This window comes from Phyllopteryx taeniolatus, chromosome 18 (genome assembly GCF_024500385.1).
Source record: "Phyllopteryx taeniolatus isolate TA_2022b chromosome 18, UOR_Ptae_1.2, whole genome shotgun sequence".
NCBI lineage: Eukaryota > Metazoa > Chordata > Actinopteri > Syngnathiformes > Syngnathidae > Phyllopteryx > Phyllopteryx taeniolatus.
The window spans coordinates 13,420,803-13,442,581 of record NC_084519.1 but is presented as its reverse complement, the minus strand read 5'-3'; the positions used below and the strand labels follow the sequence as shown (position 1 = coordinate 13,442,581).

General features: G+C 41.7%; 1 protein-coding gene and 1 long non-coding RNA gene across 3 annotated transcripts in view; both read left to right on the top strand.

The window, feature by feature from the left end:
- The window catches only part of LOC133468185 (MAM domain-containing glycosylphosphatidylinositol anchor protein 2-like), a 159,267-nt gene that overhangs the window by 18,340 nt on the left and 119,148 nt on the right, over positions 1-21,779 (top strand). The gene's annotated exons all lie outside the window — the stretch shown is intronic.
- On the top strand, positions 14,600-18,041 carry LOC133468186 (uncharacterized). The gene is made up of 2 exons (XR_009785428.1): positions 14,600-15,330; positions 17,480-18,041. It is a non-coding gene; the product is annotated as an uncharacterized LOC133468186 (long non-coding RNA).

Here is a 21,779-nt window from a genome sequence, read left to right as displayed (position 1 = left end):
GTGGATTAGAAAGCTTTCTGAAGATGAGGCTATCTTTTATTTCATTTTCCCACAGTTTGGATTCCTTGTGGCTCTGCGCTGCTGCTCACAGGTCAGTCTAGGTATTACAACAGCAATCTAATTTGAGGGGGAGACTCGTGGCTGTTGGTGGAGAAATCGTTGCGTGTGCTGTGTTGGTAATCCAGATTACACCAATTTTACAAGAGCAGTATGCACACATGCACGTTTTTGTCCGAGTTGCAGTATACAGTATGTGGTGTTTCTCACATTTAAAAAAATCTGTTATGCTGTCCAAAATCAATATGTGTGTACCCCGCTTAATGTGTCCAACCACTAAGGTACAAACAACTATTGGCAATGGAAACAAATTTGAAATGGTTCCTAAATGTCTGACCCCTTTTTGTTCCAAGCACCCAAGGCGGGAAGTGAAATATGACTGGTGTACGATGGCGCCGAACGTTTTGTCTGCTCCGCCACTTCATCTGGAGTTGTTCGCTGCCGTCGTGTTGCATTTGTGCATCACAGTTGGTCAACAACAACCTGATCGCATTTCGTCTCATGCCGCACCGCAGAGGAAAAAGTTCTGACTGCGCTCTTTCCCGCCGCCCCTCCACCCCTCTCCATCCCGCTTTCCCTCCCGCTCTGATTCCTGCTTGCATTGAAGTCCAAGCCATTGCCGATTGTGTCTTTTCATGAGGCCCGGTTCAGACGCACTGCCTTCTAAGCTATGCAAATGCATGCTGCCAGTGAAACTAAAGCCGTCTTTGTTGGTGCTCAGAGGCCTCTTCCACAGGGTCCTTCATCATTTCCTTGGATCAGGACCCTCGCATTTCCCACCGTAATGAGAGCGAGGATAACTCTATTGCCATCTCGCTCTTCTTATCTCCAGGCTTGTCTCTTGCCACAATCCCTGCAGATCCAGCGGACATCTCAGGCTGTCAGCACTGCAATCAGCAGCAAATGAGGGAATACAGTGGGGCTCTGCTGTGAAGACTAATTCCCCACCTCCCCACCCAGCGGTAGAAGTGTGCGGCGGGGACGTTGGGAATAGCCAGCTACCTCGTGGGTGGCTCTTCAGACAGAGGCAGCTTAATCAAACCAAATGTCAGTTCTCGTTGGACCAGGTCCTGAGGGGGGAGAATTGCCAGCTGGATATACACCTCGTGGGACTGTGTTTTAACCCAAGGTCTGGATTTGCCGCGCTCTGTCCGTTTGCTACTTTGAATTAGGCTGATCAAGGTGGAGCCACCTTTGAGCAGTGTGGTAAAGTCTTGAAACGTAGTTCAAAAGACACATGGAATATTTAATCTCTCATCAAGAGTTCAGGGATGTTTGAATTCGATATTGCCGCCGTGGAGCCAAAAACAGGAATTTGTTTAATCACGTCATCATAATTTGCCATAAATTACAAGACAGTGGGAACCACTCAGGTCCATCCATCCATACATCCATCCATCCATTTTCTGAGCCGCTTCTCCTCACTAGGGTCGCGGGCGTGCTGGAGCCTATCCCAGCTATCATCGGGTAGGAGGCGGGGAAACCGGAGTGGCAGGAGAAAACCCACGCTGGCACGGGGAGAACATGCAAACTCCACACAGGCGGGGCCAGGGATTGAACCCCAGTCCTCAGAACTGTGAGGCAGACGCTCTAACCAGTCGTCCACCGTGCTGCTCCACTCAGGTCCAGCACAATCTATTCCAAAACTCTGGTAGAACTTCAATATGTCCGGTAACCGTTTTAATTAATGTTGCAGGGATCTACTGGCACTGTCATAAAACCTTTAATAACTGTAAATCCATCCATCATCCATTTTCGATAGCACTTGTCCTCATTATGGTTGCGGTTGAATTAGAGCCTATCCCAGCTGACTTTGAGTGAGAAATGCAGTGCAGCCTGATCTGGTCACCAACTAATCGCAGGGCACATAAAGATGAATAACCATTCCCATTCACACCTATGGGCATTTTAGAGTCTTTAACAAACCTAAGACGCATGTTTTAGTTTTTTGTTGCTGGTAGCTATGTTAAGCAGCTTGGCTGAGTAACATTTGTACTGAATCGTGAATCACGAGGTCTCCATTTACCCCCGATCCGATGAGCTGCTAATTACACAAGGCAAGTTTAACAAAATTCACAGAAACACAGCAGACGTTTTGTATTTTTTTTTTTTTGTTGATGGACTGACTCAAGTTAGTTTTGGATGGGGATGTTTTTACAATGTTTTTTTATTCATTCCTTGCCTTCGGATGAAACACATTGACGAATGTTATGGTGGAGCTCGTCAAAGGCACCGATGTGTGCGAGGACGACAGCTTCCTAGACGAGTGACAAAGAAGCGGAATTCAAAATGTTTTAGGCCCGGTTCTGATGAATAATCACGTCTGCATTTACTTCACACTGCTTTTTCAGCTCAAATCTATGCCTGTCTTGAGTCATATGCCTGTAAAAAGCAATGACATTTCTGCATATCAATGCCTCGGTTGACATTTAAGACACACTTTTTTTAAAGATGCAGATGACGTATTAGCTGCTCATTATAATGTCACAATATGTAAGGAAAACACCATACAGTTTGGTGGAAATCATTAACATCTAGGAAGATAATAAAAGCCCCAATTTGTGTAATCAGGTAAGCCTGTTTTACACTATTCCCACAGTCTTATATGGAGTTGCAACTAAAATTTTAGGAACAGGTCTCAGTATGATACAATTCAGTTCAATACCATTGCTACTTATATCACAATATTAAGTATTGTTAGTATATTTTGCTCATAAATGAATGTGTTGGACTGTTACTCAGTTGTTTGAGTGTACAAATGAATATAACTAAAACGACCTCATAATGTGTCCCAAATGTCTTAAATTGAACTTTCTTAAGAGTCCCTATCACAATGAAGCTTCAATTTTGTTTTAAAAGTCAGATTTTACCTTAGATTGCACGGGTACGCATGTGACAATCAAAATGTCAAAATGTCCACAAGACATAGCAGCAAATTGAAAGTGGCAATGATTAGATTTACCTATTGTCAGTTGCACCTTTGTGTGGGGGGGGCTTTGCGAGCAGTTTCACTGTTTGGCTTCTGCTTCTTTTCAGCTAATCTGCCAACGTGTTAATTAAATTACTGCTCCCCTGCGGTTAAACCGATGCCTCTTTCGTCAACCTGCCAGAAGTGCGAGGTTTATGTAATGTGTTCGCATTGCGTCGAAAAAGCTTCTGCCTAAAGAACACCAGGTTTTCTTTTTCTATCTTTCTTTTCTTTTTTTCTCCCCTCCTTATCCAGAGTTATCATCCCGGTGAGTGGCAGCTCTTCCAATCACAGGGAATTATACATGCTAGCAGCCATCAAAGACACGGCCGTGATGAGAGGGCCTTATTGAATATGAATGGCCGCTCCCGTCTGCTGTTATGCCTTTGCCGTCACTCAGTGGGATTGTCTTTGTTAAGCCAAACTGGCAGTAGAGGACTCGTTTACAGTGGCGAGTGATGCTGGGATGTAACGCAGCTGAAAAAGTTATGCAAATACCACTTTTTGTATTGTCAGGTATGAAGTATATGTAATAATATAAGAATTCAGTAAGAATGACAGCCGTGTGTTTTTCATGGGGACTAACTGGATGTTGTATTATGGTTTTATTGGGGCCATTCTCCCTTTTAATCTTTTGACATCAGTATTAACATCCACAGGTGTACCTTTTTGTTGTTTTCTTTAAATATTAATCGTCCATTCTTCATGTGGGGTCATGAATCATTATACCAGTTGATCATTTGACACCAGGAGGTCATAAAATCCAATTTTTTTTTATGGTTATGTTTTTTTTAACGAGCAATTGTCCATTTTCTATGGCTTCATAAAGGGTTATTAATCATTCAGTCCATTGATCAAATAATCAAATGCAGATTCATTTAATTGTGTGCTTTTTATTGTTTTATGGTGTTCTAAAAAAAACATAAATCTGTTCTTTATCACATTGTGAGTTGTTGTTAATCATTCTATCCATCGATTGTTTGAAATCAGGAGGTTATAAAATCCAGATTAATTTCACGCTTTCCAGGTGCGAATCTTTTCATGAGGGTTATAAATTCCAACCTAACATTCTTTGCTGCTTTATTAGGGATTATTAATCATTCTACCTGTCGATCTTTTGACATCAGCAAGTAATGAAATCCAAATGTACAACAATCTCATTTCCTAAATTTCCATTGTTTCATTGGGGTAGCAAATTCCAAACTGACAATGTTTGCGGGCCATATACACATATAATTCCACCCCTTTGATCTTTTTTCATCAGGAACTAATACAATACAGATACAATGAATTGTTGGTGGTGATTGTAAATTCAAACTTTACATTTTTTATTTGGGGCCATATCATTTCACTCTTTGAGCCAGCGGTCATAAATCCATCATGACAATCATTTAGCCTTAAACGACATCCTGAACCTCCCTCACCACCACAAACACATTCCAAATAAATGTTGCTCAGTGCCCAATTAGTGACGTTCCAAGCACTTTGGAGGAAGTGGCCGGAGATGATTTTGTGTGCTATGGCACCCGTAAGAGGCTAATGCCAGCCTTCAACTATGTCACTTCAGCCCACACAGGTCTCCTAAGTTCTTCTTCTGTCGAGCGATGTCTCTTGTCATAGCGACGGTACGCGAACCTGCCATTGCGAGAGTACGTCGACTCTCCGTGCCTCCTCCTCTTCATCCGCCGGGTCTCACGTGCTAGTGAAGCCGTCGCCCTAAACGCGAAGTGATTGCAGAAGTGAGAGTGGCGGTGCGCGAGAGCAGATTAAAAGGAGGGCGAAGGGGTGAGGTGGCGGTGGAGTTAGACGTCTTCCAAAAATGATGGCGCCGCTGCGAGGCAACAGCAATAAGCTGCCTTCTTATCTCGGTGGCCGCATAGCGCACACATTTCTCGGCACGCGGGAGCCATGGCAACAGCGTCATCATGAGTTGCCTTTGACAGTCGTTGACAATGTCCAAATGTGCATTTTATTGTTTTCCCGAGGCAATGGATTTTAATCCATTCAATGTCTTCGATGTCAACATTCTTTGTCACTTTATTTCTTTCAGGTGTGCATTTTTATGACGTTGTAAATTCCAACTGGACATTGTGTAATGGTTTTATCGGGGCCCAAAATCTTTCTTCCCTTTGATCTTTTGGCATCAGGTAGGAAAGAAAATGTTGACGTGCAGTCGATTGAAAAGTCTACAGATCCCTGTTCAAATGACAGTTAAAAAAAAATCCTTTGTCATTTTCAGTGGGAAATAAAGCAGTCACTGCCTTCATTTCAACGATGTGACATTTTCACGCCACTTTAGCAGAGTGATGCTGACATCACACAGGCCCTTACACGCTCCTTTAAATCTTTTTTTTTATATTACTCAATCTGTCATTCTTTGTTGCTGATCACTACACTGTTGAAACTATTCTTTTAACAGGGAGCCACGCTGTAAAAAGTTAATTTCTTGAGCGAACGTCACAATCCACTTCCTCCTGCTTCCCCTCCTCCTCCTTCATCACACCGCCAGGTTCGATACGTCCCACAGGCTGGTGTTCCCATGGGGATCGCCTGGAGCTAATAGCTTCCTGTGGTCAGACCTGCGTAGGTTACTAGAGAAGTGAGAGAAGGCGCTTCTTCACAGAGGAGAAATCTCAATGGGGATTCGCTCTCGTCCAGATGCTGGTCGAGTTCTCGACCATTTGGGACTGTCTCCACCTTGCCCTCCTTTTTGTGTCACTCTGCGCATCTGGAGCTTTGTGTTGTTCTCACATAATGCCCACATCCAGTCTACTTTGGACTGAACCATAACTTCTAACATTGCAGTGAGTATACTAAAGGATACCTGTAATATGCATTTATTGGTGTCATAAATCTCTACTATTGAATCTTTAGGTTAGGGTAGAGCGTATTACTGAAGCAATGTCAGAAAGGTTCCAGGACTGGTACAATTTAAATCCAAACTACAAGTATTGTCCATCAAAGTAATCCCCCTGGAGTCTTATGCAATTTCCCATCCTTCATGCCCCTCACACTGGAGAATGCGAGCAACATGACATTGACTTTGGATTTCGAGTGTCTTGCTTTTATTCGGGTCCTGGTCACGTTAGAGACTTCCACTCAAGCCTCTGGCGTTTGGTCTCCGGGACGTACGCGAAGATCGTTGACTCATCAAGTGTGGTCTCATTGTTCTCATCATCTCTCAGTTTGCTCGTTTTTTAATGAGGTCACGTTTATTTCTGATACACTTCGTTTTTTAGGCTTGCTCTGCATATAGAACAAGATACCTGATGAGGGTTAGGGTTGTTGTATTTTCCATGATAGTACTGTTGATAGAACAGGGTATATGGTATGTCCATGGCATGTCTAGTGTGCGCCCCGGGGTTAGGGTTTCAGTATATTTTGGGCTAGTAGGTCAGGGTATAGGGTGTCTTAAGCTGGTCTAGGGTATATTTCAAGGTTTTGGGTTTTCGACACATACCTTGCGTATACTCTAAGTGTTAGGGGCTTTAAACTTTCTATCCTAGCTCTGTTTATACACTAGGTCTAGGGTATCTTCTTAGCTTGTTAAGTGTACGGCATACTGAGAGGTTTAGGTAGGGTATAGGATAAGTCCAGGGATAGTGAAGTGACTACCCTAAGTGATAGAATTTCAATCGACGCATTTAGGATGACTTATCGGACTCAGAGGTAACTTATAATTTATGTGCGGAAGCAGTTTCGGTGTCTTGTCTTCTCAGGCTGTAATCAAAGGTGATCGGCGGCGTGCGGCGAGGCTTTGCGAAGGTGCCACTTTCTCCTTAAGCTAAGTGGTGGCTTGATTATGTGAAATTGCAGGTCAATAGTCAATCTGCTGCTGATTGTGTGTTTACTGCTTTGCAGGGTTTATCAGAAGAACACACACTTTTGGACTCTTGAGTGCAGCCATCGCCGTTGTTTCTGAGCAACTTTCTCTACTTTTAGGTCATCCATCCATCCATCCATTTTCTGAGCCGCTTCTCCTCACTAGGGTCGCGGGCGTGCTGGAGCCTATCCCAGCTGTCATCGGGCAGGAGGCGGGGTACACCCTGAACTGGTTGCCAGCCAATCGCAGGGCACATAGAAACTAACAACCATTCGCACTCACAGTCATGCCTACGGGCAATTTAGAGTCTCCAATTAATGCATGTTTTTGGGATGTGGGAGGAAACCGGAGTGCCCGGAGAAAACCCACGCAGGCACGGGGAGAACATGCAAACTCCACACAGGCGGGGACGGGGATTGAACCCCGCACCTCAGAACTGTGAGGCTGACGCTCTAACCAGTCGGCCACCGTGCCGCTACTTTTAGGTCAGCAAAGTAAAAATATGCTTGATGGCTTGAATTGTCTTCGAATGATTGATTCGTGACCATTCTAAAACAAATTATATTTCAGAGATCAAACAATCGGAATAATCTGATTTCGAGGGCTTTTCAACTTTGGATTTCTTGAGCTTTTCTAATAAATTTTAAACACTGGGAAACAGAGAGCTGTCTTTTTGTCATTTTGTCATCCTAATAAATTCTTGGATGCCACTTGTGACACCGGTTGTCGTGGAAAAAATGTCCATATTATTGTAATAAACACTGGGAAATACTAAGAGTTGTCTTTGTAATTTGGTGGTCAGTCAGTTCTTGGATTCCACTTCTGACACAATATTTTCTATATTGGTGTAATTAACACCGGGAAGCACCACAAATTTCCTTTGTGGTTTTGCGCGGCTGGTCAATCCTTAGACTCCACTTCTGACACCAATTGTTGTGGTGGCAATTTCTAGTTTACTGTCATAAACCAAGAAACAGCAAGAGTTGTCTTTGTTTCATTTACTGGGCCTGGTCTGCCCTTGGATCCTACAATTGTTGTGGCAACATTTTTTATATTTCTGTAGTACACCAGGAAATACTAAGCATTTATCTTTGCGTCATTTAGTGGGACTGGTGCATCCTTGGATCCCACTTTTGACACCTATTTTTGTGGCAATAGTTTCTATAGTACTGGAATAAACAGCAATCGTTGCCTTTGTCTTTTTGTGCGGCTCGTCAATCCTTATATCCCACTTCTGACATCAACTGTTTTGACAGCGTTTTCTATATATGCCTTAATGGATGGTCTTTTTGTGAAGATTGTTAATTGTTGGATCCCACGTCTGACACGTTTTACTGGCAGTATTTTCTATATTACTGTCATAATCACTGGTAAACACAAAGCGCTCCATTTTCGTATACGGTGCATCTGCAGCGGTGCGGAAATGCCTACGGATTTTTGTGCAAGCGCATGTTTGAGAATTTGGCAGACTGATCTGCGACAACCTGGACGTTCCGTCGAAGTTGTGTCCTTGGAGGTGCGCCCAGCGCAGTGACAATTTGGTGGCAAAAGGTCTGTTTTAAGCGGGTCTACGCAATGCCCAGCACCAGTTTAACATGCCCCGGATTGTGCCGGATTTACGCCGGTCCTGAAAATAGAGAGAGAGCGAGAGATATTTTAAGGGGATCACAGAGTTATTTTACGTCTTTTTATGGGGCCGCACAGGATGGATGGACTATAATAACTACGGCAAACTTTATCTTTGAGGCAATCTTTTGATGCCACTTCTGACAACAAGTGTTGTGAAAATATTTTCTGTATTACTGTAATAAACAGAGAAGCACCAGTGGAGTTATACAAGGTTTTCTAGCACTCGCATGCAGCTGCAGCTGTCTCACTGACGCCAAACACGAGCCGGCTCGTGATCATGGCTCCGTAGCATTATTAAAGTTTCACGACGTGGATATTAAACACCTAAATCCACACTTTGCCGACAGATCCGTTGCGTTTCAAACAACGCGTCACAGCAGCATCTTCGGATGCATTAATGATGCCCTGCGAAGAGGTGCAACAATGTGTGATGTGTCCATATTTATATCCTAAGCCACGTTACGACATACACTGGCTGAAAATATTCATGAATTCAGCCTGCGCCGATCTCGCTGTTGTGAAATTTTGGCAGTGGCCCTTCAGCGGTGAGAAGCCTCCTGCAGTGGGCGCCGCTGTTTGTATGTATGCGTGTGTGTGTGTGTTTTCCCCCCGTGGGTCTCTAGGATGTTACCGAGGTAATTGGATGTGTGACGCCCACGAAAAATCCCCTTTTGCCTCTGGGCAAGCGCTCTTTCAATCCCAGCATGCCTCTGTGCAAAAACGCAACCCAGAGGAAGGCTTATTCTTTCAACTGGCAAACATCAAACGCTCCCCGGCGGCGGGAAAGCCCGTTAGTGCTTCGTGACACCGGGACGTGCTTTGGCCATCACCGCGGGCCTGATTGTTGCGTTATTGCCATGGGTGCGAGTAAGTCCCATTATGTGTAACCCTAACCCTAACCTCTTCACTGTTCATGTTTTAAGCAAGTCCCAAGTTACCACAGCAAAAATCGAGCAAATCGAGTCGAGTCCCCTCTATATTTCAAGCAAGTCATACAATTTTGCTCAGCCATAACATTGCCCATTAGCCACTTTGCACTCAGTATCTGCACTTGCGTAAGGTAGCCTTACAAACGCACTCACAATCAATTTGTCTTTTAATGGTCCAAAACAGTCTCTTTATTGTCTATTACAATAATCCCCTGCATTTTCACAGTTCACCTATCTGCATTTTTTTGTGTGGCACCTATCCACAGTTATTCGCTGAGAAACTCACACCACACGATAGTGCCAAAGCTCTGTCTAATGTGAAAGTGGCACATCGATGTCAAGAAACTATGTTGAAAAGATACATCTCGACTCAGAGGCGAGCTTTCTATGAGGGGGAGGAGCTTACTTTAGTCTGGGTTATTAGCAGAAGATGATAGGAGAAAAATCTTTTTCACATGTGTACGTACTCGCACGCATTGAGGCATTTTTTTTCAAAATCAAATCATATATACAGCGGTTACCGAAAGTATTCAGACCCCCTTAAATTTTTCACTCTTTGTTATATTGCAGCCATTTGCTAAAATCATTTAAGTTCATTTTTTCCCTCGTTAATGTACACACAGCACCCCATATTGACAGAAAAAAATGGAACTGTAGAAATATTTGCAGATTTATTAAAAAAGAAAAACTGAAATATCACACAGCCATAAGTATTCCGTGTTTAGTAGAAGCACCCTTTTGAGCTAAAACAGCCATGAGCCTTTTTGGGAATGATGCAACAAGTTTTTCACACCTGGATTTGGGGATGCTTTGTCATTCCTCTTTGCAGATCCTCTCCAGTTCTGTCAGGTTGGATGGTGAACGTTGGTGGACAGCCATTTTCGGGTCTCTCCAGAGATGCTCAATTGGGTTTACGTCGGGGCTCTGGCTGAGCCATTCAAGAACAGTCACGTCGTTGTTCTGAAGCCACTTCTTCGTTATTTTAGCTGTGTGCTTAGAGTCATTGTCCTGTTGGAAGGTGACCTTCAGCCCAGTCTGAGGTCCTGAGCACTCTGGACAAGGTTTTCATCCAGGATATCCCTGTACTTGGCCGCATTCATCTTTCAAGTAACATTGCTTTTTAAAAAAAAACAACTTGCCAGGTCATGTAGTTGAAGTTTAAGTCAAGTCGAGTCTCATGAATACCAAGTTAAAGGAAAGTTTTGTTCTAAAATTGGCAACTTAAGTGTGACTTGAGTCCAGTCATGTGACTTAAGTCCTTCACCTCTGCTCAATGTATCAACTATATGTTTGCTACCTTGTTTTACAATCCACATTTGAAGCATGCTTTAAGCCCAGATATCAAAAAAGAAGCAAAGTTTTTTTTTACTGTGCGCGAGAAAAATGGCCACCGGCTGACACGAGTTGAAAAAGCAATTCACTTATTGGTCGACTAATGAGATCATAGATGGATTCTTTGCAGCCTCTGCGCTGCTACATTTTCGTCTAATTGATTAGCCTGTCGGTCTGTTTTGTATTCAATTAGACGACTCTGTTCAAGCAACAGTAAAAAAAAAACAAAAAAAAACCCAAATTGCTCACTTAAAAGTTCCAGCAACTTGGATTGCCAAGTCTATAAAAGAAGGTTAGGATTTTTGAAAGGAGAAATTTGCTCAAATGGCCTTGATTCATGTTATTTTTTAATAATGAATGATATTCATCTAACAGTAATTTACTGGCAACAGTGTTGCCAGTAAATGACTTTAATTCAAGTTTTACAGTAGCAGTTAGTTACTGTAAAAGTAATTCCAATTATGATACTATAAACCTGAGTTACAGTAACTTACTGGCAACAGTATTGCCAGTAAATTACTGCAAAACTTGAAATACATACAGTACCCACGAAATGTCGAACAGTGTGTATTCCTTCTCGGCTCTCTACCAGACAGTATTTTTAGCCAGTCTGGTCACTTACTGAAGATGACGCACTGTCACACTCAGCTTTTAAAGCTTTAATTACCTTTTAACCTCTTGCTATTCGTTTTCTAAAAGCTAATTAAATGCTGCCGTGATAAAAATCACAGAATAGCCTATTAAACATTTTTACATTTTTTTTTTTTGCATGCACGACCATACAGTATCATATTCTCCTATTATCAGAGCCAGCAACAATGCAAATTTGTGTCTTTTTGATAAGCGACTCAAATGAGTCGATTATTCAAATTGTCGCTGCTAATTCGTAAGTTGATCCAATAATAGAACAACCGACTTAATTGCATGTGGACTAATCAGTCGGTCGTGATGTCAAATGGGGAGAATCAACGCGTTCGACTCGAGTGATGCAACGAATAAACAAGTGTTTATAATTGCCATTAATTGGCTCAGCCATCACTACACTGTTATCACTTATTGAATGACACCACTAAAGCAATTGTCTTCTGTTTCCTCGTTTCCTCCTCCTTTTGTGCCACTCTGTTTAATTCCCATTGCAGTTTTTTTTTTTTTTTTTTTTTTTTTCCAACTAGGAGCCTCATTAATAATGCATGATGACACACAGGGGGGTCATCATAAGGTTTCTTACTCAAGCGGATGTCTTGTTTGGGAAGTGTAAGCTCCACTGTGCTGAGTGTTAAACCTGGCTACTCACTTTTTTTTCCTTTTTTTTAACGATTTCATCAAAAAGCTCCGTAATTGCTACAACATGTACATATTTATGTTGTTATGAAACACTGAACGTTCTGGGATTTGTGTCACAAAATAGGGTCCAGAAATTGAACAAAAATACAGAATCTGAACAAATACAGGGGGAGACATGGATTTATCAAACAAGAAAAATACATCCAAAAGTTGAATGAAAATAAATAGTTTTGTCCATCTATACACTTGAATTTCAGCTATATACTTGAATTAACATGACTTCATTTCCGTAACGTCCACTTTATAGCATTTCATGATGTCAAAACGTTTAAGTAAACAGTGATGGCTTTGAAAAGCATTATTCATTCGTTGTGTAGCTATTACGGTGTCTATATATGGTTACAGATACAGAAACCACGTTTAAGCTTGTGGGCAAACATTTATTGGTCGACTTGTTAAAGTGATGACACTGCAGGTCAGGCCATCAAGTTGTTTACGAGAATTGATAGAGCGCATTGTAGCTGCACCGCTAAATTAACCTTATGGAATGAAAGTATGTACAATATATAATAACCTTAACCATAACGCAATGGAGGCGGCGAGATTTTTAACCTCCCTCCACTGGGAGTTGGCTTCCGACGCAAGCGGCCGCCATTAAAGGTCTTCCATTATGGAAATAGATTCTGACGTATTCCCCGCACAGCAATGAAACACATCCCGCCATATTGCTGCTGACAATGCAATAATGATGGCTGATAAACTGCTATAAAGCGATGAACAAAATCATTAGCGGCAGCATTCGTCTAAAGGAGGGAAAACAAACTAGCATTGGAGTGCTAATTAATGCAAATTGGGTTGGTGGGGGTCGTTTGAATGATGTCTTTTCCCCCCCCCTCGTTTTTGTCTATGGGGGCACTTGAGCTTGCTTATTTTTTTTTTGGGGGGGGGGGGCGCTTTTCTCCTAGTGTTAATTATTTTTTTTGGTTTTGTTTTTACTTATTTTCCTTGCAACAGATTTTTAACTTTATTTTTCCCTTTTCACGTTCTTTTTTCATTTATTAATTTTGTTTATGTCGTACTTAGTTTTTTTTTTTTTTGTGACACTTGATGTTTTTTCTCCGGTTATGTGATTTTTTTCTGAGAATGCATTATTATTATTGTTTTACTTTTTCCTGGTACTAGATAGCTATTTTTTAAAACACTTTTGTCCTGGAACTTGAGTACCCCTTTTTAATTTTGTATTATTTAGTTATTTTTCCTGTTACATGCCTTTTTCCTGGTATTTGATTTAATTTTTATCTCTTTTTTTTTGAAAACATTTTTCTGCTGCTTGATTCTTTTTTTTTTTATTAATTCATCCAGTGCCTTGAGTGAATTGATGTCATCATTGAAACATCCGCCCTTACTGCATTGCAATACAATATACAGTTTCGATCATATTGCCCAATTTATTGTTGCGTCACCACTGTGTGATTGTGCCCTTTTTACAGCATCGCTCTAATGGGTTTATGGCATGATTTAATGAGTTTTTTTTAAAGCAAGCATATTATGTCATCACACCCTCCCCCAACCAACAACCCAACTTCTCCTACTCCTGCATGTAAACAACCTTGTACTATTTACGAGGAGCCATGTCGTGAATGTGTCACAAAAGGCTTCCTCCCACTTATGTGCGTGCGTGCGTGCGTGGGTGTGTTTGTGTGCGTGGAAATGGGAGAGTTGAGGGAACACACATACACATGGGAAGCAAAGACATAGCCATCCAAGTGTGAGAGAGAGAGAGAGAGAGAGAGGGGGAGACAATAAGCAAAAATCCCTAGCTGTCTTTAAGTTTCGCCTCTGTCGCCGTGCTCTCACCTCCCTTCGAGTGCACGCGGGAGGTGAGAGCGAGAAAGCCTCAGCTGTCATCACGGTTTAGATCAGCAGTGTCCATGCGCACACACGCGTGCATGCACACACACACACACACATACACATACACACCCTTCGCCTCCGTTCCAACCTCCAGCGGCGACTTATGCAACCTCGGAAAAAAGAACAAAAAAAACAAGGTCAGGAAAATATCCAGGGAAGGATCAGCTAAGATAAAGAGGAGGTGAAAAGAGACAGCAAGAGCCTCGTCTTCCTCTTCTTCTTCCTCCCGTCGTCATGGCAGTTTGGGATTCAGCCGACCAGTGATTTATTTTCACCTCAGACAATTTAGTAACAAATTGTACGAAAAGTTAGCAAGATTCGATTTTTTGTCGTCAAGCCTTTTTTTTTTTTTTTTTTTTTTTTTGTATTTTGGGAAGAACAATTCATATTTCCTTAGATGACAGGATAATGTTGTATTTTGCCAGAGAAAAACGTGATGATGTTACAAGATGAAATCTGAAAGTTAGCAAAAGTCATGTTTCCCGATGAAGTCGTGATTTTACGTCAATCCAGTTCCGTGTTCCGAGAACAAGAACATTGTTCCCCCATTATCTTCACGGTTCAACGTTCACATCCCCACTATTGCAGGTTTTTGTAAGCGATCTATTTTTTATGGTTTTGACAGAATACTTTCTGACTGTGATGTAATCGCATCTGGGAAAGGAGAGCTGATGCACTTTTCAGTTGTTTATTGGACAAAGAATAATAGAAAAAAGTCGTTCTGTAAATAAATGGTCTGTTTTATGTATATGTCATAATAATAGAAGAAAATAGTTCGTGTTTTAATAATGTTGTATTGTTTCAAGATCATGCTCAGAAGTTGTCATGATCTGTGTTTTTGTTAAATAGATTCAGCGTGTCTCATGCTTTGTCACGTTTTTCTTTGTCACATGTTCATGTCTGTCCGCTCGTTTGTTTTTTTGTCTTCACCTGTTCTCGTCAGCCCTCAACTAATCAGCTCCCTCCAGCCACTCGTGTCTTGTCCAGGTGTGCCTTGTTGTCTCGTCAGTTTGCTTGTATTTAGTTTCCTGGTTTCTTTCAGTCTTGGGCAGGTCATTGTTGGTGCAAGTCAAGAGTCTAGTTTTGTCATGTTCCCTGTTTTTTTTTTTTTTGTTACTTTGTATCAGAATTTTTGGGACTTTTAGTTATTTAGATTTTTTTTTCTATATGTCTTTGTTGCATGTTTTGGTTTTTGAAAATAATCCTTTTTTTTTGGAGGTTCGCCATGCCTTGCCTCCCCTCTTCCCTGTGCTGGGGTCCTCCTCCTTTTGCCAACATGGCCACAAATCCTGACAGACGTTGGAAGCCATGGTTTGATTTGAAGCGGCCATTTTGGCTGATTTCTAAGGCTCGTACTTTCGGGAACTCTCCCAGATGAGCTCCAACCGAAGAAGGTATGATATAATACGGTAAATTGTGAGGCTTTATTTTATTGTATGAGGAAAAGAAGACCCTGATTAGATGCATATGTCAACTTTCTTTATTAGTGACTACCCCAACTTGTAGCGAAAGGTGCCATTAAAAACTACACGTTTCTTGCTAACGAATAGGCACATTTTATTTCCCAAAACTCAATGTTTCAAGAACAAGTTAAAAAAAAAAAAATGTTCCAGGTTGAAAAGTCATATTTTGTCAAGAGAATATTTAATAAAGTAAATGTGTTGTAATGTTGCTAGAAAAAAGTGGTAATCATTTCAGAATAGTCATGTTTTTATTTTAAAAAGGTTGATTTTTGTTAAAAGGGAAACTCTATAATGTTGACAATTGTTGTCTTGTCAACATAGATTGTAGCTTGTGGGTTCAAAGTCGTGCCAGCGTCCGTCCAAGGTTTTTATTTTGTTGTTTTTATTTTTTTTTATCACGCTATGCAAAACAGGCAATCTATTCCCTGTCACCTGCGGACGGGAAGGCCGCCCCGCCGCCGTCTGAGAGCTCCAAACTAATATGATTTTGTCTGTGCAATCTAATAAAACACAAGACACCCCCCCCCCCCCCCTTTTTGCACTCCCTACATCCCGGCGGAAGTGCAATGATTCATGGCGGATGTGGCGTCGTCGCTCAGTACGTGATGAGCGAAAGGCACCTTGGGGACTTTTATGATGCGTGACGCAGCGTCCGGGGATCGTTTCGGAGGCGTGCGTGTGTCACCATGCCTCAATGACTGCCTCGGTCTCACCAAAAAGCAACACGGCGAAAGATAATTTCATCTCTCCTCTGCCTTTTTACCCCGGTAAAACTTTGCATCCGAATGGAGAAGTTGCACGCCTTTAGGAAGAAGAGACAGGAAGTGCTAGAAGAAGTGAAGCCCAGCAGGAGGTGGATATACACGAACTCGTAATAATAATACAACTTTTTTGGCAATCCGGTTTCATTTTGTTGTGAAACTGGTGGCAGGGAGAAAGTTTTTCCCAACTTTCCAGGGAGTTTTGTTTTGGGGGGTCGGAGGGTCATGTTGAGGACCCCTAAAACACAAACATTCCATTGATTTTTGGACATTTGAATTTTCATGCATCCTGTTGCAATGGACATAATACCCAATTTCGCATCTATCGGTGATTCCCATTTCCTGTTGGTGGAGTGGTGTCCCAATACTTTTGCCTATGCAGTATGCGCGGACACGTTGCGCCTGCGATACGTTGGCCTGTAACCCGAAGGCGATGTCGAGAATCCGTGCGGCTGATTACCCGCGGCGATGGCCGGCCTCCCTCCGGGCGTTCGGTCCGTGGCCTCGAGAGGAAAGGTTCTCCCGCCTTGTGTAGCCGGAGTGGAGGTCACGGAACACCGAGTGCCCAGCTTTAATGATGCTATAGTAGAGGTTGGAATCGGACTGTTGTGATTAGGCAGCAATACCATTTGAAATTTGTCTTTATTACAAAACAAGATGCCATCTTAACTTTGATAGGTGACCATGCGTATGGGGATGGTGTTTTCCTGCTTTGGACAGTAATGACTTTATTCTCGTAATATTTGTTTTTTTTGACAAAATACTTTTCATCTAAAAAAGCTACCATATTGTCTTGGAAAAAATATGACTTTTTTTCTTAATAGATTGCCGCTTTTTCGAGTAAGATAAAAATTCAACTTTCCAACAATCTTGAAAGAAAATATGAAACTATCTTTTAAAAAAACAACTATTGTATGATTCTTACTCATTTAAGACTATCTAAAAAAAACACAAGTTGATTTAATTGCTTTTTACTATATTAGTAGTAGAAAGATGCAAACCTCTTGTGGGGAAAAAATTTAAATATTTTGATTGTTAAAAAAAAAAAAAGTCCTTACTTTTTGTCTTGGACTTTTTTTTTCTTTCTTTCCTCATACCTGTATTTTGACTTTCTCTAGAAAAAAAAATCTTAACTTTATTCATATAAGCTTGTCTTTTTCCTAAAAAAAGTGTTCCAACGTTTTTGTAATAAAATTACAATATATCAACAGAATACTGCTTTTTACTAAAGACTTTTTATTCATAACATTACGACCCCCCCCAAAAAAAGGACTTATTTTTTTTCCTTTTCATTGTGACCCTAGTACTCTTTTGTACAGGAAAGAGGTTGTCCAGTGAGACCAGCCATCATAAATACGAGAAGAGACCATCCAGCATCACACAGCGCTTTAATGCGGACTCTTTCAATTCCAGTGTACTGAAGTGTTTGTTTTCATTCCCAGTCGTTCAACCTCACGGGTGTGCAAATTCAGGGCTCCGGGGCCCTGCGAGTAGTACCGCGGGTGCCGTGTAGTGACGGGTATCTATAGACGCCATCGACTTTGAATTAAGGCCGGGACGCGTGGCCATCCATCATAGGGAGTGCGCTCGGGACAAAAGCTGGCTGCGTGATGCATGGACTTCCTTCACTTTCACTCTCCTGGCTCAATTTCCCCTTTCCTCCTCTTCTCCTCGTGTCCTAACCGACCCCCCCCAAACCCATTTAACACTCGGCGTGGAGCGATAAGCTTCCCTTCCTGTGCTCCAGCAGCTCCACAGTGTTCAGTTCTTTCGAGCATCCTGTTTGCCACAACATTAAGTACACCTGCACCATCTAACCAGAACTAAATGTGCTGTAAATCAATGCACATAGTAGATTTACAAATATACTAACACTTTATTCATTGTCTACATTATTATGCCCGTAAAAGGAAAATACTAAAGCTTACAGTGGTGCCTGAGATATGAGTGCCTTGACAGTACAATACTGTTGAGTTTAAAAAAATAAAAAATAAAAAAAAAATTCTATGTAAAAACATAAGGGTGTGTTTTTTGAGGGGGCGTGGGGGCTGGAACGGATTAATTGTATTTCCATTCATTTCACTGGGGAAAGATGATTTGAGCTACATGTGTTTTGAGATACGAGCGTGGTTACGGAACATCCGGGAGGAGCTCAGAGTAGAGCCGCTGCTCCTCCACATCGACAGGAGCCAGATGAGGTGGCTGGGGCATCTGATTCGGATGCCTCCCGGACGCCTCCCTGGTGAGGTGTTCCGGGCACGTCCCACCGGGAGGAGACCTCGGGGACGACCCAGGACACGCTGAAGAGACTATGTCTTTCGGCTGGCCTGGGAAAGCCTCGGGAGCCCCCCGGAAGAGCTGAATGAAGTGGCTGGGGAGAGGGAAGTCTTGGGCGTCCCTGCTAAAGCTACTGCCCCCGTGACCTGACCTCGGATAAGCGGTAGAAAATGGATGGATGGAAATAATTTTCCAATATGAACATCAGTTTCTCATATTTTTGTTGCAATAAAATTTGGTTTTACAATAAGATATTACATTTTTTTTTTCTAATATTGCAGTTTTTTTTTTTTTTTTTTTTTTTTTAGCTAAATGATAGGAGCTGTTTCCAAAATGTAAACATAGAATTCCGAGTGTAGAAAAATTAACATATTTAAGTTAATATGAAATATCTAGGCGGCATGGTGGCCGACTGGTTAGAGCGTCGGCCTCACAGTTCTGAGGACCCGGGTTCAATCCCCGGCCCCGCCTGTGTGGAGTTTGCATGTTCTCCCCGTGCCTGCGTGGGTTTTTTCCGGGCACTCCAGTTTCCTCCCACATCCCAAAAACATGCATTAATTGGAGAGTCTAAATTGCCCGTAGGCATGACTGTGAGTGCGAATGGTTGTTTGTTTGTATGTGCCCTGCGATTGGCTGGCAACCAGTTCAGGGTGTACCCTGCCTCCTGCCCGATGACGGCTGAGATAGGCTCCAGCACGCCCGCGACCCTAGTGAGGAGAAGCGGCTCAGAAAATGGATGGATGGATGAAATATGTAAAAAATGTTCAACAGTTTGACATATTTTAGACTTTTTTGGGAATATTTTATTTGCTGTTGACCTAAATTAAATGTTATAAACAGCAGAGGGATGAGGTGCGTCGCAAACGACAACCGCCGTTACGCGCGTGAATGTTAAATGACACTGTCAATCAAAAGTGAGCATTACGCTGCAGGGTGAGAAGAAAATGGAGGGTTTGGAGGTCATTAGCAAGGTCATGTTGGTTTATCTGCATGAAGCCAAACAGCGGGATTTCTCTCTCTCTTTTTCCACCCTCTCTCATTCTGTTCCTTTGCTCAAGACGAGGTTACATTGCTCAATTTCACGGTCTGACGGGCCTCTCGCCTCACCAGGTATCACACTGGAGCGCGCCGTGTCCAGGCAGTTATGAGTGGGGGGGAAAAAAGTTGATTTCATTTAGTTTCTGTCGCAAAACAACCATCAGAGGAACAGCAGGGATAAAAAAAAAATAAAATAAAGACTCGATGTGCTCTATGTGAACCCACGTTGCCAGAATTGTAATCCCATTTGGCCATTGAGGCTCTGCGGTAATGGTAAAATTGCTAATCTTTCTGCATCGCAGCATCTATGTGCAAAAATCCTCATGTTGCACATCGGTGAGAAGGTTAGCTTATCTTTTGCTTTTTGTCTCTTCCGGAGGGTTTGTACTCTGAGATGCTGAGCTGAGGCGGAAAAGGTTAATAAAGCAATCTGCTTTAAAAATGCACAGAGGCCTACGTTCCTCAGACACTCGATGCTTTCACAATTATAGTTTGCTTTCGCTCAACCCAAATGGTTTGTAAGCAATCATTGTGCTCACGTGGTAAAAAGAATTCCTAGCCTTAATAAAACTGCATCCACACTAATCTAAAGCATGCAGTCATGTAATTGTTTTTTTTGTTTCTCTACACTTTGAACTAGTTACGAGACATAACACTTCAACTGAGATTCCTGGCAATGTGCCGTTTGAAGTTTTTTGTATGAATTTGTGGAGTACCATCAAAGCCTGATAAAAGGAAACTGAGTACAGGGAACCCAGCTTTATCGCAGCATTTTTCTCTTCATATTACAACTTTTAGCTGGGAAAAAAATGACGTGCAAAAATATTAGTTTATCTTGAAAAAATTGTTAGAGATTAGATTATTAGATTCTGACTTTTTTCCTTGTTATATTATAAATTAGAAAATAAATTTTGTTTTTGAAAAACTTCATAAAATTTTTTTTTTTACCATTTTTGTCTCCACAAAAGCAAAAAAAAATACTATGTTAAGAAATGGAGAATAAAAATGTCTGAGGGCTGCAGAAGTGGATCACAACCCACTCTGATATTTCTTGCACAGTGGCAATGTCCCTGGATGCTCTTGCAGCAAATGCCACTTGAGCGCGCACTCCGTAGGAGAAATTATATTGTCCTATTGTCCACGGAGATGCGATTGAAAAAATTTTCAGTGTTTTTGCTCTCCAACATGAATTAATGTGCACTCCCATCCAGAAGTATTGTAATGTCTTAGAACGCATGTGGGCAACAAAACACACCTGTCAGTCACATCTTCCAATGATTCACTCACTTACTCAAACATTAGCAAGGACAACAATTTGTAGTATCTTGTTTCATATTCATCGTTTGACGTCAAACCACAATTATTTTCAGTTTCTAGCAAAAATAAAATTCAGTTCAGCACTGTTCCAATACTTTGGCAGGGTCTTGTCTTAAAGCACAAGCTTTCAGGCTTTATCCTGTCAAAGGTTTCTCTGAAGCACGCTTAATTGCATCCTTGAATTGGGCTACATGTGTGCATATATAGGAGTCGACAAAAAAAAACAAAAAAACTCAATGGGTACAATAAGGCCTCCTAGGAACAGGTTGTAAACAAAGTGGGGGAGAAAAAACATTATTACTTCTCATTGATTATTTCTGTGGGCACTGTTATTTTAAACGACAATATCTTAGAGGATGTTATTGGACTGGGATTAACAAACATTTACATTGTTTTTTTTATATGCAAACACAAACGATAATAATAATAAAAAAAAAATCACCAGAGCACGCTGCTACATATGATCAAATAATATGGCATGTATATGTATAGCACCTGACTCATTGGCCAACGTTATTTTGAATACCTTATTCCAAGTAATTGTACTGCGCAATTTTATGCTTGTGTCTTATGTTTGTGGTCACGATTCGACTCGATGCTTATATAAAGCTACCAAGTTGGTTGAAAGACCTCTTACGCTGCATTCTGTGCATCTCCTAGTACAATATCTTCACTTCCTGCAAGGAAAGACAATTACCGATTTTCTGAAATCCAGTTTGGAGAGACACCCGGTGCCCAGGCTTACTCAAAATGTTGCCCGCTCAAGAGGTTAATTCCATGCTCCAGAACAAAGTTTCTCAGTGTTTATTTCAACATATTGCCACAACACCTGATGCATTTATTTGAACAGACAAAGGTGCTACTATTCTAAACCAGGGATTTGCAAATGTTTTAGGTCCAGGGACTCCCAGGAGAGAAATTCTTCTGTCGTAAAATAATGTATGCGCTTCTAAGCTGCAAATATTTTGCCGAGGTAGCCTTGTCTCA